This window comes from Globicephala melas, chromosome 15 (genome assembly GCF_963455315.2).
Source record: "Globicephala melas chromosome 15, mGloMel1.2, whole genome shotgun sequence".
NCBI lineage: Eukaryota > Metazoa > Chordata > Mammalia > Artiodactyla > Delphinidae > Globicephala > Globicephala melas.
In genome coordinates, this window is record NC_083328.1 from 74,794,684 (window position 1) to 74,811,631 (window position 16,948).

Sequence of the window (16,948 nt, forward strand, 5' to 3'; positions counted from 1 at the left end):
CATTGCTGGGAAAACACTCAGCAGGCACACGAAGGACCCATTCTATTCATTCAGCCAAAATTCATTGAACGTTGCTCCTGAGTTCATGATGTTTCCTGAAAAAGCAGGTTCAAATCCCAGCCCTCGGCTTACTGGCTGGCTGAGCAAGCTGCCCTGCCTCTCTGAGCCTCAGCTTCCCCATCTGTAAGAGGGGGACATTGATAGTCCTTTGAGGTTCCCTCAGGAGGTGGAGGGTGGCCTTCTGAGACCCCATGGCACACTGCGTGTCCTGTGTCTGTCCCTGCCTCTCAGTCACAGTGAATTGAGCCCCAACATCTACCTCATCCTGACTCCCTGCCGATCTTTTTAAAAATTATTTATTTATTTTATTTTTGGTTGCATTGGGTCTTCGTTGCTGCCCGGGGGCTTTTCTCTAGTTGTGGCGAGCGGGAGCTACTCTTCGTTCCGATGTGCGGGCTTCTCATTGCAGTGGCTTCTCTTGTTGCGGAGCACAGGTTCTAGGCATACGGGCTTCAGTAGTTATGGCACGTGGGCTCAGTAGTTGTGGTGCACGGGCTTAGTTGTTCCGTAGCATGTGGGATCTTCCCCGACCAGGGCTCAAACCCGGGTCCCCTACATTGGCAGGCGGATTCTTAACCACTGCGCCACCAGGGAAGTCCCCCCCTACCCCGCCCCATCTTTTTGATGTTATTTTAGCCAGACTTGGCTACTGAGGTTCCTTGAGCCACCCCGGGGCCTTTGTATACACTGCCGCTTCCGTCTGAAATATCCTCCTGCTTCCAGATGGGTAACTATTGCTCCTCCGGAAAAATCAGGTAGGCTTCCTGCCCTCCCCTGAAGCATGCCCTGAGGCTTCCCCTCTCTGGGCCATCCCAGCTCCCCAGTCTTCCCATAGTTTCTGATTCTCTGATATGGAGGGTCCATGAATATTTTAAACAAATAATTATGCTCTTGGCACAATGTCTGCCTCCCTTTTTTCACTGTGTGGATACACTCACTCCCTCCCCAAAGGAGACCACGCAAATGTCTAATGAGTACAATCATAGCTTATGATCCCAAGGTGCGCGATCTGCCTCCATACACTGAAGACGCATTGTGGAACAGCATCGCCTCTGCTAGCGACCTCAGCTGTCCAGCCTCAGTTACCGCCTCTGAATAATGTGGCAATAACAGTGCCCGCCTCATTCGGGCTGTCCCAAGGGCTGTTAACGTATGTGGGAAGCCCTGAGCACAGCGCTCGATGCAGGGGAGGAGAAAGACATCTCTTTGGTAGGACAGGACCTCTCAGACCAGGGCTGGGACTAGGGTGAAGCAAGCGAGGTGCCTAGGGTGCGAAATGTAAGGAGGCGCTCACTCTCAGAGCCACGAAGACCCAGTTCCCAGGAGCCTCAGAGGAGGCCCAGATCTCTGCTGCCCCCTGCTGGTCACTCTGCAGAATGACACTCCTTCCCTCTGCTCCCAAAGGTCCCTGACCCTCATCCTCAGAGCTGGACGGGAGGAGGGCACCTTGCCAGCTTCGAGGGACAGGTCCTGCTTCTGCACCTGTGGGAGCCTCAGTTTCTTCACCCATAAAATGGGTTAGGAGAGCCTCACAGTGCATGGCAAACAGGAGGCACTCAATCATCTATGTCCTTCCTTCAACACCAGCATTTAAGGAGCACCTACTATGTGCAAAGGACAAAGAAGGAGACTGAAATTCAAGTCCTTCCCTTCAGGGGCTGAAGGGGTGGAGAGGGGAGGATGAAGGAGGCCGGGAATGGCGACTGAAGTACAGGACTGCCCCTATTAGGCACCCACTGGGCACCACACACTGTTCTAAACACCTGTGGAGGAACACACTTAATGCTCTCAGAATGCAATGAGGAGGGTACTGTTTTTACTCTTGTTAGGAAACTGAGGTCCAGAGAGGTTAAGGAGCCTGTCCAAGGTCACACAACCTTGGTTATGGAAGTGATACTAAACCCCACAAAGTTCTAGTGCAAGGTGGGAAGGGTTGTGCAGATTCATCCATTCATTCATTCTACAAATATTTGTTGCACACTTACTGGGTACCAGGCACGAAGCTGGATGCTGGAGAGAGAACAGTGACCAAACAGACAGCCTCTGCCCCCAGGGAGCTGTTCACATAGAGGAGATGGGCAAAATAAATATATATCACTTGGTGATTCTTGCTGTATATAAAAAATGGAGTGAGAAGGGAGGGAAAGCAGGCTGGAGTGTCTTTTGATTTTAAACAGAAGGGCAGGGGCCTTTGGGGCCATTTAGGGACTTTGGATTTCTTTGTGAAGGAGAAGTGGGAACCATGGAAGGTTCTGAGCAGGAGAGGGACATGGGGGTGACAGACAGAGAGAAGTCAGAGACAACTGACTCCCTGAGTGTTTGGGGGAAGAGCTCAGTTTCAGATGCGTCCGTTCAAGTTGCCTGTTAGTGTGGATGTGAAGTTTGGGCTCATCTGGATAAAACATCTTGCATTGACCTGGCACACCGTGAGCCATGGGCAAGCGCTTGCTCGATACTATTGGCATTATTATTACAGGAATGCTGGAGGGATCATTTCTGAAGTCTTGGTTCCTCCGGGAGCTGTTGCAGTGTCTCACGAGGCCACCAGGTGGCACCAGCGCACAGTAGGCAGGCCTGAGGCTGCTTACCCGGGGACACAGCATCCCAGGCCAGCATCTCTCAACCAGCCAGGTTTGGACAGGCTCATTCTGTGGTGACAGCTGTCCTGTGCACTGCGGCATCTTTGGCCTCCGATCACTCGATGTCAGCAGCACACCCCGATGCTCCGGGGGACCAGCAAATGCACCAAAATTGTCTTCAGACATTGCCAGGTCATCTCCTAGAGGGAAAAATCTACCCCTGCTCTTCTCTCAACCACTCTGTGCCAGATACATTGGCCTCTTCGAAGCTCCTCCCACTCATCTGCATATTCCTGCTGCAGGACCTTTGCACTTGCTGTTCCCTCTGTCTAGAACTCTCTTCCCCCAAGATATTGTCATGGCTCCTCCATTTCATCCAGGTCTCTGATCAGATATCACCACGTCAGGGACTTCCCTGGTGGTCCAGTGGTTGGGACTTTGCCTTCCAATGCAGGGGGTGCGGGTTCGATCCCTGGTCAGGGAGCTAAGATCGCACATGCCTGGCAGCCAAAAAACCAAAACATAAAATAGAAGCAATATTGTAACAAATTCAATAAAGACTTAAAAATATATATATATCACCACCTCAAAGGCCCCCTGTCCCAGACGCTCTCTACCCAATTACCTGCATATTTTTACAGCGCATTATCACTAGCAGAAAGGATACTGTTAAAATGTTAATTCCTTTACTGTGGATCTCCCCCACACAACAGACAAACCCCTGCCCTCTTAGAGCTCAAGTTCTGGTGAGCCAGATGGTCAGGAAGGGCCTCTTTGAAGTGGTGACATTTGAGTTGTGACTTGAAGGATGATAAGGGACTGGTTGTGGGAGAAACTGAGGGAAGGTCTCTCCTGACAGAAGGAATAGCAAGTGCAAAGGCCCGGGGGCTGATGAACCCCTAGAGCCTGCCTTGGAGCAGGCCTGTCTGCTCACTGGGTGGTGAGCTCCCAGGCCACGCACAGCTGACAACACTTGAGTCATCAGGAAGCCTGATGGTGTGGACAGGGACTGGGCTACACCTGGGCACACAAAGGCTAATTCACGGCCAGATGGGAAGGACACAGGGCAGCCCAAGTGGTTGGCTCCCTCTTGTCAGCTCCCAGGAAGCTCTGGCTGGAAACAATTGAAAGTTTGGAGCTTCCCAGGAGACTCAAGTTTCCCTGGGTCGGGGAGAGAAACACGGGCAGCCTGGTCACTTGGACACACTGGGCAGCTGTGTAAAGGCTTTGAGGTCCCACGGTCCCATTCTAAGTCCAGCCCCCCACCCCTCGCCAGCTGAGCGACCTTGGCCACATCATCCCACTCTCTGGGCTTCAGTTCCCTCACCTCTAAAATGGGATGAAAAACAGGACAGTGTGAGGCCACGTGGGAACCAGGTGTTATGCGGTAGGAGCTTGATAGCAGGTGGCCGGCCGTGGCGGTTGGCTATGGTGGTACTAAGTATGAAGACCAGCAGGGGAGCATGGCATGGGTTTCCGGTTCAGAGAGCCCGGGTTTGACCCAGCTCTCCTGCTTTCCAGCCTGAGGCAGGTGTGATCTCCCTGCTCCTTGCCTCGGTTAAGGGATAATGAGAGCCAGACACAGGACGATGGCTATAAAGACCCCAGCATGGGGGCCTGTGGTTATAGATGTGGGGTCCAGGGCTTCAGAGGGCAGCCTCAGGAGGGCAGGTGGGAAGTGTAAGGGCATGTTCCCTACAAGCTGACAACAGGAACGGTTTCTGGAAAGGCCCGGCTAAATGGATGATATGGCAGAAGAATGATGCATCTGGGTCAGCCTGCTGCGTTCAAGTCCCCCGTACTAGCTGTGTGTCCTCGGGCAAGTTACGAAAACTCTCTGTGCCTTGGTGCCTTCTTCTGTGAAACAGGGGTAAGATCATCCCCACTAGGCCATGGGGTGGGTGTAAGGTCCTGATGGGAGAAGGTTCACACAAAGAATGGCTGACAGGCTGAGGGTCCGCTTTGATGACCCATCACTGAGGAGGCATCAAGGCTCCAAGGAGCTGGGAGGGGAACGGGGAAGCGAGAGGACCCGGAAGGGCCGTGGGGCAGAGGAGGCAACACCCGCGTGTTGTGTGAACACATTGAGAGCTCGGCCGCGGATCAGGGTGAGAAGGCATATCTCAGGCCGGGGAGCAGCAAGAGAAGAGAACCTGAGGCTGGAAAACCACACAGTGGCCATGGATGCTTCAGGTCCTACTAGAAAAGCTGGCTGCACCCGAAGAAAGGAGAGCGGACATGTGGAGATAAGGGGTGTGGACTCCGGCCTGGGGCACTAGGGAGCCATGGAAGGTTTGGGAATTGAGGGCCCAACTGCTCTTTGCATGAGACTTGACGTAGTTAGGATCCTCCGCTTCGGAGCTTCAGCCCCTGCACCCAGCTTGGAGCCTGCCACATGGTGGGTGCCCAGGGAAATGGTTTTGAATGAATAAATGAAATAATGAGCGCATGGAACCCAGCCACTTGACAGCTGCCCTTATTCTGCCTTTCCCCACCCACACAGCACTACATACATACCTCGAGGGACTTAGATATAGCTCTAGAAAAGATTATAGTAGCTATAGGGCATCTATTATTGGGTTTTAGGAAGAGCCAAGAACTAAACAGGTCTAGTCACTGCGTTTGTGGAGCTCACATTTCGGTGACACACCAGGAACAGGTAAACAAATAAATGTGCGTCTGACGTGATGTGCTCTGGAGTGGATGAAACAGGAGTGAGACAGAGTGATCAGGTGAGGGTCAGGCCGGCCTCTCTGAAGAGGTGGCTCTGAGGGGATAGTTGAAGGAACAGCCATGGGAGCAGCTGAGGGAAGGGCATGCCAGGCCGGGGGACCAGCAAGTGCAAATGTCCTGAGGTGGGAATGAGCTCAGTGAGAGGGAGTCGCGGCGAGGAGGCCCTAATGGCTGAGGAGGGAAAATGAAGGGACAGGAGGGCCTGCATGGCCTGTGGGGCGAGGAGACAGGACTTCCCTCCGTACGCAGCGGGCGCCCTGGAGGGCTGTGAGCAGGGAACTGGCTTGGTCTCCTTCACCTTTTATATCCTCCTAGTCAAAGGGCTCCACCATTATCATCATCCCCATTTTACAGATGAGGAGACCGAGGCTCCAGAGTCTGCATGATTTACCTTAGGTCATATGGCCAATAAGAGGCAGAGCCAGGGCTCAACGCCCCCCTCCCCACTCCCCACCCCGTCTGTCTCTGGGGCCTGCAGGGCTGGAGGTGGATTGAAAGACACCTGCTGGACCCAACACAGGTCTCCTGAGTCACCAGGTTGGGCCCAGAGCTAATTTCTAGCAGCCAAGAGCTGCCCCGGGGAGGTGTCCCTCGCAGGGTCACTCCTTGGTGGCCTGCCCCAGTGGCTGTGAAGTGCATCCCTGCCCTTTTGATTCCCCGGCAGTTCCGGCTACACTACCTCAGCCCTCAGTGCGCGTGTTGTCCCGTGTGGAGTCCTGGCCCATTGCTGATACTGGGCCCAGGCCTGAGGGCAGAGGGCAGGACAGATAAATGCAGGCAGTGGGAAGCCCCTGTGGGCCCCACTAGGCCAGACTCCTGTGGATGAAGCAGAGGCCAAGCCTACCTCATCAGAAGCTCAGGGGCCCAGGTCCCACACAGATAACATGACCCAAGAAGAGGGAGACTCCTGTGGCAGAACTTGGCTTCTATAAGAGAAAGAGGGAAGGAAGAGAGAAGGGGAGGGAGTGAGGGAAGAAAGGAAGGAGAGAAGGAGGGAAGGGATGAAAGAAGGGATGGAGGGAGGAAGGAAGGATTCTAGTGCTATCATCTCATTTAATCCTCATAACAACCAATGATGATGATGATACCCATTTTACTGATGAGAAAATTAAAACCCAAAGAGGAAAAGTTTTCTCTCAAAGTCCCAGAGCCAGGAAGGGGGAGAGCCAGCATCAAATCCAGGCCTTTCTCCTTCCAGAGCCCCTTTGACTGGGCCTGGTAGCCCCTCAGACTCTTAAGCTTTCATTTTCTTCCCCACAAAGTACAGCACTCTGGACTGAGCCTCCAGGGGCCAGCCAGGCCTGGCTGTGGACCTTGGAGCAGGGCAGGGTTGGTCAGTGCAGCAAGGTGGGCCTGGGGGAGCCTGGTGGCCTCCCTGGGGTTGTTGGCCATCATGCTGGAGGCCACTCTGTCCGTGGGACCCAACCCACCCAGGAGGAGCTCATCTCAACATAGGAGTCATCTGGGGCCTGTGTGGCCCATTTTGGGGTGGGAGGCCCAGAAATTGCCTGTAACTTGCCCAGGGTCACACCGGGGGAGAGCAGACACAGCCAGGGAACAGGGGGTACAGTGTCCTTTCTTCCTGACCACTCAGGATAGTCTTCCAACAATTGCCTCTTTTGTGCAGCCTCACTTTTCCCCACTCCCAGGACCTCATGTTAAAAAACATAAAATGCCTTCCCTTGACCCCATCACCTTACCATGAGCTCCCCTCCCTCCACTCCCCCACATACCTGGTGACAGTCCACACTCCCTGGCCCACTTCCACACCCTACCCCCTCCTCAGTGTCCCCCAACCAGGCTTCCACCTTCTGTGCCACCAAATGGCTCTCAATGTCACAATCCTTGTTGCCAAGTCCAACCGTGGCATCCGTGCTCAGCAGTATCATTTCTCAGCAACATCATTTCTCAGCAATGTCCTCCCAGAGTCCTGCGTTTGGACCCCTGCCGGCGGCGCTCCTCTCCCTCCCTTGGTGACCTCACCCATTCTGCTGCCTGAAATAAACATGCGTGATGAATCTCACATTCCTATCAGCATCCTGATCTCTCCTGGGCTCTGGACTGGAATATCGAATTGCCGACTTGAAACATCCTAAGAAGACATCTTGCGTTTCTCCAAACACTTATTCCTCCCCCATCCCCACCCCAAACCTCCAGTCTTTGCTCCTGGTGACACTACCCTGTGGCTCAGGCTCCAAAGGCATCACTATTTTTTTGTTTTTAATTGGGGTAGAGTTGCTTTACAATGCTGTGTTAGTTCCTGTTGTACAACGAACTGAATCAGCCATATGTATACACATATCCCCTCCCTCTTGGACCTCCCTCCCACCCCACCCCCCAGGCATCACTCTTGATTCCTCTGTGCCCCTCACTGCTACCTCCAAAATGTGTCCTGAATCGTCCACTTCCGCTGCCACCACCTCGCTCCAAGCCACCGCCATCCTCACCTACAACCTCCTTGCTTGTTTCTCCGCTGCCACAGAGCTCCCTACAGCAGCCAGAGGGAACTTTATTTTTTAAATTGTTTTGGCCACATCGCGCGGCTTGTGGGATCTTAGTTCCCCGACCTGGGCTCTCGGCAGTGAAAGCGCCGGGTCCTAACCACTGGACAGCCAGGGAGCTCCCAAGAGGGAACTTTTGGAAACGTAAATCCAAACATGTCACTCGCCTGCTGAAACCTTCCAGTGGCTCCTGGCTGCCCTTCCGCAATCACCAAAGTTCTCACCACGGCCCGCAAAGCCCCGTCTTTGCCTCCTCCTCTCCCCTTCAGCTGCTCTGGCTTCCTTCTACTTCTTCCAACAAGCCAAGTTCTCTCCTGCCTCAGGACGTTTGCACTTCCTCTTTCCCATTCCCCTGTTCTTGTCATAACTGCCCTTCTTTTAAACCTCAGCTGAACTGTCACCTTCCCAGGGGTCTCTTCCCCGACCATCCAATTGAAGGAGCCCCACCCTGTGTCCTGGTCATTCTCGATCCCATCTCCTTGTTTATTTCCTTCACAGTTCTAAGCACATCTGGAACACATTTATTTGTTTACTTGTTTATTGTAAACAAGTTCATTGTAAACAAGCCCCACCCACCCTTCCTCCCCGGAAAGTTGGTTCCACGAAGGCAGGGATTTATATCTGTCTTGTTCGCTGCTATAGACGGAAGCCAGGTACCCAGCACAGTGTGTAGCACAGAGTGGATGCTCAGTAAACATCTGTTGGATGGATGGGTGAATTCACACAACCAGAAAAATGAACCTAAACTACCCATTTAATCTTGCCACTCTCCCACTCAAGAACCTTCCTTGGCTCCCCACTGTCTACAGAGTAGACGGCAAACCCTTCTTTGTGACATTCAAAGCTTTCTGAACTGGTCCCACATTGGGTGCTCACTGCACCCCCAGAAGATAAATCATTCATCGTGGCCTGTTAGGAAGTGGATCGGTTAGGTGTCCGTCTCCCCACACCCTGCCCAGAGCCATCTGAGAGTGGGGTCTTGGCGGTCTTCATCTTGGTCTATTGGCATTTAGCCCTTTGTCAGCAGCATCAGAGACGTTTGATGAATAAATACAAGAATTAGTGAGTGAGTGAGAGAAAGTGGCCTCACTGTGACTTGGGGAGCCAGCAAGGGAGAAGGCTCAGATGCAGGAAGCTTCAGACTCAGAGAGCGGCACTTTCCAAATTTAGAATATGGGAGTAGTTTCACTGTTTCAGGTCACTGCTCCTGGTCAGGGTTTCAAAAGTATGTAGAGGTGGGGCTTTGTGGTAACAGGGAAATTTTGAAAACTACCAGCAATCAGCCCAGCAGTGTCTCTCAGGAAGGGATGATTTGTTTTTTTTTTCTTTTTTTTTCCCCTAAATTATTTATTTTTGGTTGTTTTGGGTCTTCGTTGCTATGCGTGGGCTTTCTCTAGTTGTGGTGAGCGGGAGCTACTCTGTTGTGGTGCATGGGCTTCTCATTGCAGTGGCTTCTCTTGTTGCAGAGCACGGGCTCTAGGCGTGCAGGCTTCAGTAGTTGTGGCACGCGGGCTCAGTAGTTGTGGCGCACGGGCTTAGATGGCCCGCAGTATGAGGGATCTTCCTGACCAGGGCTCGAACCTGCGTCCCCTGCATTGGCAGGCAGATTCTTAACCACTGCACCACCAGGGAAGTCCCAGGAAGGGATGATTTGAATGATAGTTATCAGATCCTCCAATTCTAAGAGCTGTGCAGCATCAGATTAGTAAAAACACACTCTCATGTGATTTTGACCAAAACCATGAAGACCCACAGCCCTGGCAGTGAAGGTTGTTGGGACTTACGGTCTTGCTGGCATTCTTCTGGTCCTTGCACACCTCTCAGACCCTTTCAAATCTCTTGATTTGCAGGTGGGATGGGAGCAGAGCTGGGATGGAGGAGAAGCACCTATGCGAAGCCACTGTGGCTTAGCAAACTGGTCTTATGGTGCGTGTGTATCTGGAGTGGCTTTGGAGGCATTGAAATTACGGGGAAGAGCCAAAGGCACTTCCCACAGCCCTTGATGCCAGCCCTTGACACTACCACTGACCATGATAACACCCCAGGCCTGACGTGACAGATGCCAACGCTCCCTCCTAACCTGGCCCCAGGACCCCACGCTACAGTGGGGGGTGAGCTGTTCCTTTAACGATCATGATGACTGATTAACGATTCATATTTACCATCACCTGTGAATTAGCTTCAACGGAAACTTGTTAAGGGTAATTTATGCCACTTGTGAAATGAATTCTGCTCCCCATTCTGGCAGAAAACTTCCTTGGGAGGTTATGAGCTGTGCAGCTCAAGAGAGCACAGCTCTGCGACCTTCTCTCCCTCCCTACCACCTTGCCCTGCCCCCCTCAGCTGCCCACTACTACTGCATGTGGCACTGACAGGCGCTGTGTGATTAATCTCCGGGACAATGGTGGGTGGCTTGGTGAAGTAGCCAAATGGGAAACAGGTCCCTGCTTTGCGGGGGGAAGGAATAGGGGAGAGGGAGATGTAAATCTTCTGCTCTTAATTCTAGAAAGAAGAGGGACTGGGAAAGATGCTCTATAGCTGGATTCCAGTTCTACCACTAGCTCCATAGCTAGAACTCCACAGCCTGGGGAAGTCATTTCACGTCTCGGGGGCTCCATTTCCTTAGCAGTGGTTCAGATTTTTGTAAGAAGGACAAATTGAAAAGCCAAGAAGCCTGGGTAGCTGGGTAGGCATCTCTCTCTCTCTCTCTCTCATTCAACAAATATTTTAAGACCATCTACTGTCACACCCTACCCTGGATGGCAAGGAGACCTGAGATTCTTGCCCTCCAGAAGTTTACAATGTAGAGGGGGAAGAAAGATAATAAACCAGTGAACACATAAATGAACAAGCAGATTCATCTAGTGATGTGGAAAGAAAAATAACACACAACTGGGACAGTCGGCTGCTCCAAACTGGGTGTTTAGGGAAGACACCTGAAATTGATGGAGTGCTCCCAGCAGAGGGAAGAAAAAGAGAAAATCTTCCCCAAAGCTAACGTCTCCAGCGTCACCTTTAAATGCACTCCAATTCTTGACTTACTACCCTACCTAAGATATGCCAGATATACCTACAAAATTTAATCTTTTAAACTGAATTAATTAGCCATGAGGCTGGCAAAATTTTTCCTGTAAAGGGCTAGATAGTAAATATTTTAGACTCTAGAGGCCATACGTAGTCCCTGTCACAACTCAACCACTCGATTTTCCCGTTGTAACTTGAAGCAGCCGTAGACAATAGGTAAACCAACGGGCATGAATGTGTGCCAATAAAACTTTATTTACCACAGGCTGGCTGGCCAGAGTTTGCCAACCTTTGTCAATTTTTAGGCTAAAGGGTCTTCCCTGGTGGTCCAGTGGTTAAGACTCTGTGCTTCCAAAACAAGGGGTGCAGGTTCAATCTCTGGTCAGGGAAGTGAGATCCCACACGCTGAGCGGCGTGCCCAAAAAAAGAAAAACAAAATTAGGCTAAAAATTAACAGAAATATGAATGGTGAAGGAAGATCACAGAACAAAAAGAAGTCCAGGAAAAATAAAGCTAACAATGTGTACTGGCCAGTTTATCACCATGTAACACGTAATAGCAATCCCGCAGAAGGAGATCAAACCGCCCAACAAGAATAGACAAACATGCTAAGCTCTGTCAACACAAAGGAAAAGGAAGTGACAGCGAAGAGTGACAGAAACACGGAAAAGCAAGCCAGATAGTGAAGAAAGGATGCACCACAGGAAGGATGTGCCGATTACAATATTAAACTGTCCATTCCTTGATCCTGGCCCACGGCTGGAGAGAGCTAACCAGAGATTCAGAGCAATGGGGGACATGGTGCTTTTGTCTGTCATTCTGTCTTTATGTCTGTCATTTTATGTCTGACAAACATTTATGTCTGTCATCTGAACAGACGATCAAAAACAGAACAGAGGCAAAAGTTTTTTTTAATTTACAAATTGATTCAACAAATATTTAATGAGGACCTACTATGTTAGGGGCTACCAAGACTTAAAGTGGGGAAAATGGCAGTTCTTATTGGATGGGGTTATTGAGAAGCAGAATTTTATGATTATTTTTTTAATTTTAATTGTGGTAAAATATACATACTGTAAAAACTACCATCGTAACCATTTTCACATGTACAGTTCAGTATTGTCAAGTATATCCACACCGTTGCGCAACCACCTCCAAAACTTTTCATCTTGCAAAAATGAAATTCTATTATCACTGAACAGCAAAACTTCATTTCCCCCTCCCTTCAGTCCCTGGCAACCACCATTCTAGCTCTTGTCTCTATGATTTTGTCTACTCTAGGAAGCTCATATAAATGGAATCGTAGAGTATTTGTCTTTTTGTGAGTGGCTTATTTTACTTAGCATAATAGCCTCAAGGTTCATCCATTTCATAGCATGTGTCAGAATTTCTGTTCAAGGCTGAATAATATTCCATTATATGTACCACATTTTACTAATCCATTCCTCTGTTGATGGACACTTGGGTTGCTTCCACCTTTTGGCTATTGTGAACAACACTGCTATGAACATGGGAGTACAACTATCTCTCTGAGGCTTTCAATTCTTTTGGATATATACCCAGAAGTGGAATTGCTGGGTCATGTGGTAATTCTATTTTAAATTTTCAAAGAAAGACTGTTTTCCATACCATTTGCACCATTTTACATTCCCATCAACAGTGCACAAGGGACGCAATTTCTCCACATCCTTGTCAACACTTATTGGAGGCAAAACAATTTAGAACTGAAACCTTAGCTGTACCCTGTCACTCCCTAACATGATATATTGATAGATACTATGAAGTGGGTTTTGTTTGTGTTTGTCTTTCTTCCCAACTGGATTGGAGAATATGGACTCTGTTTTTCTCACTGCTCAATCCCCAGCACCCAGTCCAGGACTTGTATACAGCAGGACCTAAGGTATCATGTAGGTGCTCAAAAATTTCCTGAATGAACAAAAGAATGAACCATCTCAATTTGACATGGAAAAAATCAGATGAGATAAGATGAATGTAGAAAGAGCCAGACACACCCATCTCTGAATCCCACTCAGGAGCTTGGGGCCTTAAGTGAAGTCACATTTCTCCAGTCCTGATTTCTCTTTTGCAAAAGGGAGGTCACAATACTTTCCATATGATGTCATTGTGAAGGGTAAGTGCGAAGACATGTGAGTTACTTAGCACAATGCTTGACGCATAATAGGTGGTCAGCCAACGGAGCGTCCTTCATCATGGCAGCTTCACCAGGAAGCGCGGTATATAAATCTAAGGTGTTCTTACTGTTAGTAAATCCTAATTCTTAAGACCAACTTACCCACAGGAGCAGTAACTTGGAGCCAAGATTTCTAGCTGGTGACAAGACCACAGACATATCTGTCAAAAGAAAAATTGTAATGGAATGAAATACAAAATAATACAACAAAATAGAAAGATGCCATCAGATTTGTTTGCCTATCATTTAGGGATTTTTCTTTTTTCATAGTATTTTTGTTGTGAATCCACTGACTAATAAAAACATAGTTGCAGGGCTTCCCTGGTGGCACAGTGGTTGGGAGTCCGCCTGCCGATGCAGGGGACGCCGGTTCGTGCCCCGGTCTGGGAAGATCCCACATGCCGCGGAGCGGCTGGGCCCATGAGACATGGCCGCTGGGCCTGCGCGTCCGGAGCCTGTGCTCCGCAACGGGAGAGGCCACAACAGTGAGAGGCCCGCGTACCGCAAAAAAAAACCAAAAAACAAAAAAACCCCATAGTTTTAGGATCATGAGTTGGTCACAGCTAGAGGGAATGGTTCATGTTTTCTCTGAGCAAAAGGATTTGGTAATTCTGGAGATTAGAATTAATACTGTAAAGATACTAAGACTTCCCAAATTAATACTTCAATGTCATGTCAATCATAATCCTATATCGATTTTTTAATAGAACTTGACAAAATGAATCTAAATTTCACTGGATTAAGAAAATACATAAAAATATCCAAGAAATTTTTAATAATAAACAATCATGAGGTTATATGGATATGTTCACTCTAACAATTCAAAGGGCTATTCACTTATGATTTATGGATTCTTCCGTATGTAAACTCCACTTCTAGGAAAGCTTACATTTAAAAGTTCGAGGAGTATATGGAAGATGAGAGATACTTGTCTTTTGAAAATATACTATAGGGATAAATATGAACTATGTAAAGCAGAATGAGACAAAGAACTTGGTGGAATGCAAGAATCTTGCTAAAGGGGACTTCTCTGGTGGTGCAGTGGTTAAGACTCCAAGCTCCCAATGCAGGAGGCCCGGGTTCGATCCTGGTCAGGGAATTAGATCCCACATGCATGCCGCAGCTAAGAGTTTGCATGCCACAACTAAGGAGCCAGTGAGCTGCAACTAAGGAGCCCATGAGCCGCAACTAAGGAGCCTGCCTGCTGCAAATAAGACCCGGTGCAACCAAATTAATTAACTAAAAAAAAAAAAGAATCTTGTTAAAGAATTTAATGTATGAGACATGGTATTTCAAAAACAATGAGGAAATTACATATTATGATAAACAATATTGGGACAATTAGCAGTCCATTCAGAAAAAAAAATTTGGACCCTCCCCCCTACCTCATCTCATACACAAAATCAATTACAGGGGATTAAAGATATAAAGGGCATGGTCATTCATAGATGGTAGAAGGGTTAATTCAGACTTCCTTTTTGTAGGACAAACTGGTGTATTCCATCAACATTTAAAATGTGCAAATTCTTCGCCCCAGTAATTCCACTTTTTGGACTCTCTCAAGTTGACCTGCTTACATATATGCACCCGAATTTATGGGCAGCTGTGTTCACTGTGGTGCATATCATGTGATAGTGGAAAACTGGAAACAGCCTCCATGTCCCTCAGGAGTAGAATAGGTAAATAAATTACATCCATCCATACTACATGCGACCATTCACAGGAATAATATAGGTTTGCTCATTCATTCATTCAACAAATATTCATTGAGCACCTACTATGTGCCAGGACTGGTTCTTGGCACTGGGAATAGAGCAGGGAATAAAACAGTCTCTACCTTCATGGGGATTACATTTGGGTGGGGCCGACAGTCAGTGAACAAAGAACGAATAACCATATAGTAGGATTCAGAGTAAGAGATCTTGTGAAGCAAAAGAAAGGTGAATGAGGGCTGACGCACAGTAGACTGGGTGCCCATGGAATGCCTCCCGGAGGGAGTGACATTTGAACTCTGGGACAGCTCTTCATTCACAGAGAAGAGGTCACCAAGAAATAGTAATATACAAAGCCAAAAGTAATACAATTTAAGTTTCTTTAAAAGTATACATGTCTTAAGCGAGAGAGAGGCATGGACATATATACACTGCCAAACGTAAGGTAGATAGCTAGTGGGAAGCAGCCACATAGCACAGGGAGATCAGCTCGATGCTTTGTGACCACCTAGAGGGGTGGGATAGGGAGAGTGGGAGGGAGGGAGACACAAGAGGGAAGAGATATGGGAACATATGTATATGTATAACTGATTCACTTTGTTATAAAGCAGAAACTAACACACCACTGTAAAGCAATTATACTCCAATAAAGAAAAAAAAAGTATACATGTCTTTATCTCCCTATACATGCACGTAGGCATATAGGTACATACAGATACCAGCTAAACTACTAAAATTAAAGGGAGAATTGAAACATTGTTTTCAGCAAGCATGTGCTCATGTATTACTTTTATAATAAAAATATTTGTGAGTTGTGTTTGTGAACAAAAGCTAGTAAGAGCACATATGCAGAAAAAGAAGTTGCATCACAAGTAGCCTAGGGGTTAAGAGCATTTACCTTGGGGTAAAAACGACCTGGTGTTGAAATCCTGGCTGGCCCCATCGGCTAGTTTTGTCACCTCAGGCAAGTGGTGGCTTGGTGGCTGCCGTTCCCCACCTCTAGCGCCATGGTTCCCTATTGGGGATTTTGCTCTCCCCAGGGTCACGTGGTAATGCCTGGTGACATTTTTCGTTGTTACAACTGGGAGGAGGGAGTGCTATGCTACCAGCATCTAAAGGGTAGAGGCCAAGGGTGCGGCTAAATAGCCTACATTGCAGAGAGGATGCCAACCCTCCCCTCTCCATCCCGTACAAAGAATTATCCGGCCCCAAGTGTCAAGAGGCGAGACTGAGAAACCCCGCTTTAGAGAAAGGGGCAGAGTCTACCTTGCAGGGCTGAAGATTAAGAGTGCACAATGCACTTAATTAGCACAGCACCTGACCCTGAAGCAGCACTCAATAAATGGAAACTACTATTTTTATCACTGGACTTCCCCCAAATTAAAATAATTTTTGAGTGGGGAGGAAGTGGTAGAACCAGAAATCAATTCGGCCAAATTCCGATTCTCGTGACTTACTAGAAAGGAACCTGGATCTTTTAACAGCAACATGGGTCTTCACGGGCTGTTTGCCAATTAGAGATGGCATAGGAAGGGCTCCTAATTCCTCCTGGTGTTTGCTTTGATCTCACCCCCTGCTAGTAGTTCGGGAGCATTCCTGATGGAGTATTCCTTGTCTCACGTATATTCAGCTATCTTTCTCTGGTGGGCATCTCCCTGGGGTTCAAAGACACACTGAAGTTTCTCTTGTTGGAAAGCCAAAATCAAAACCTGCCCTGAGCCTCACACACTTCCTCCAGGTACCAGCCTTCTTTTTTCAACCCTTTATAGGAAATTCAAGAAACGCCTGCACTCGCTGCTACTCCACCCCCTCCTTTCTTGGTCTTCTCCAGTGTGGTTCCCCTTGCACCTCCACTTCAGCAGAATGGCTCTAGCCTCGACCAATGTCCTCCCCGCTGCTAATCCTTAATTTTCATGCCTCATCTTGCATCACTTCTTTGCTGCATTCAGTGCTATTGACCACCCCCTTGAACATGTCTCCTCCCTTGACCTTCCTGTCCTATCCACTCCTGTCTTCCTCCTATCGCTCTTCCTGTCTGCCCCACTGGCTAATCCTCTTCTTCCCAACTGTTATTAATGGAGATCTTAGAGTCTTGGGTCAAGACCACCTTCTGTTCTCCCTCTATGCGTCCTGTTCTACTCCGTCCCT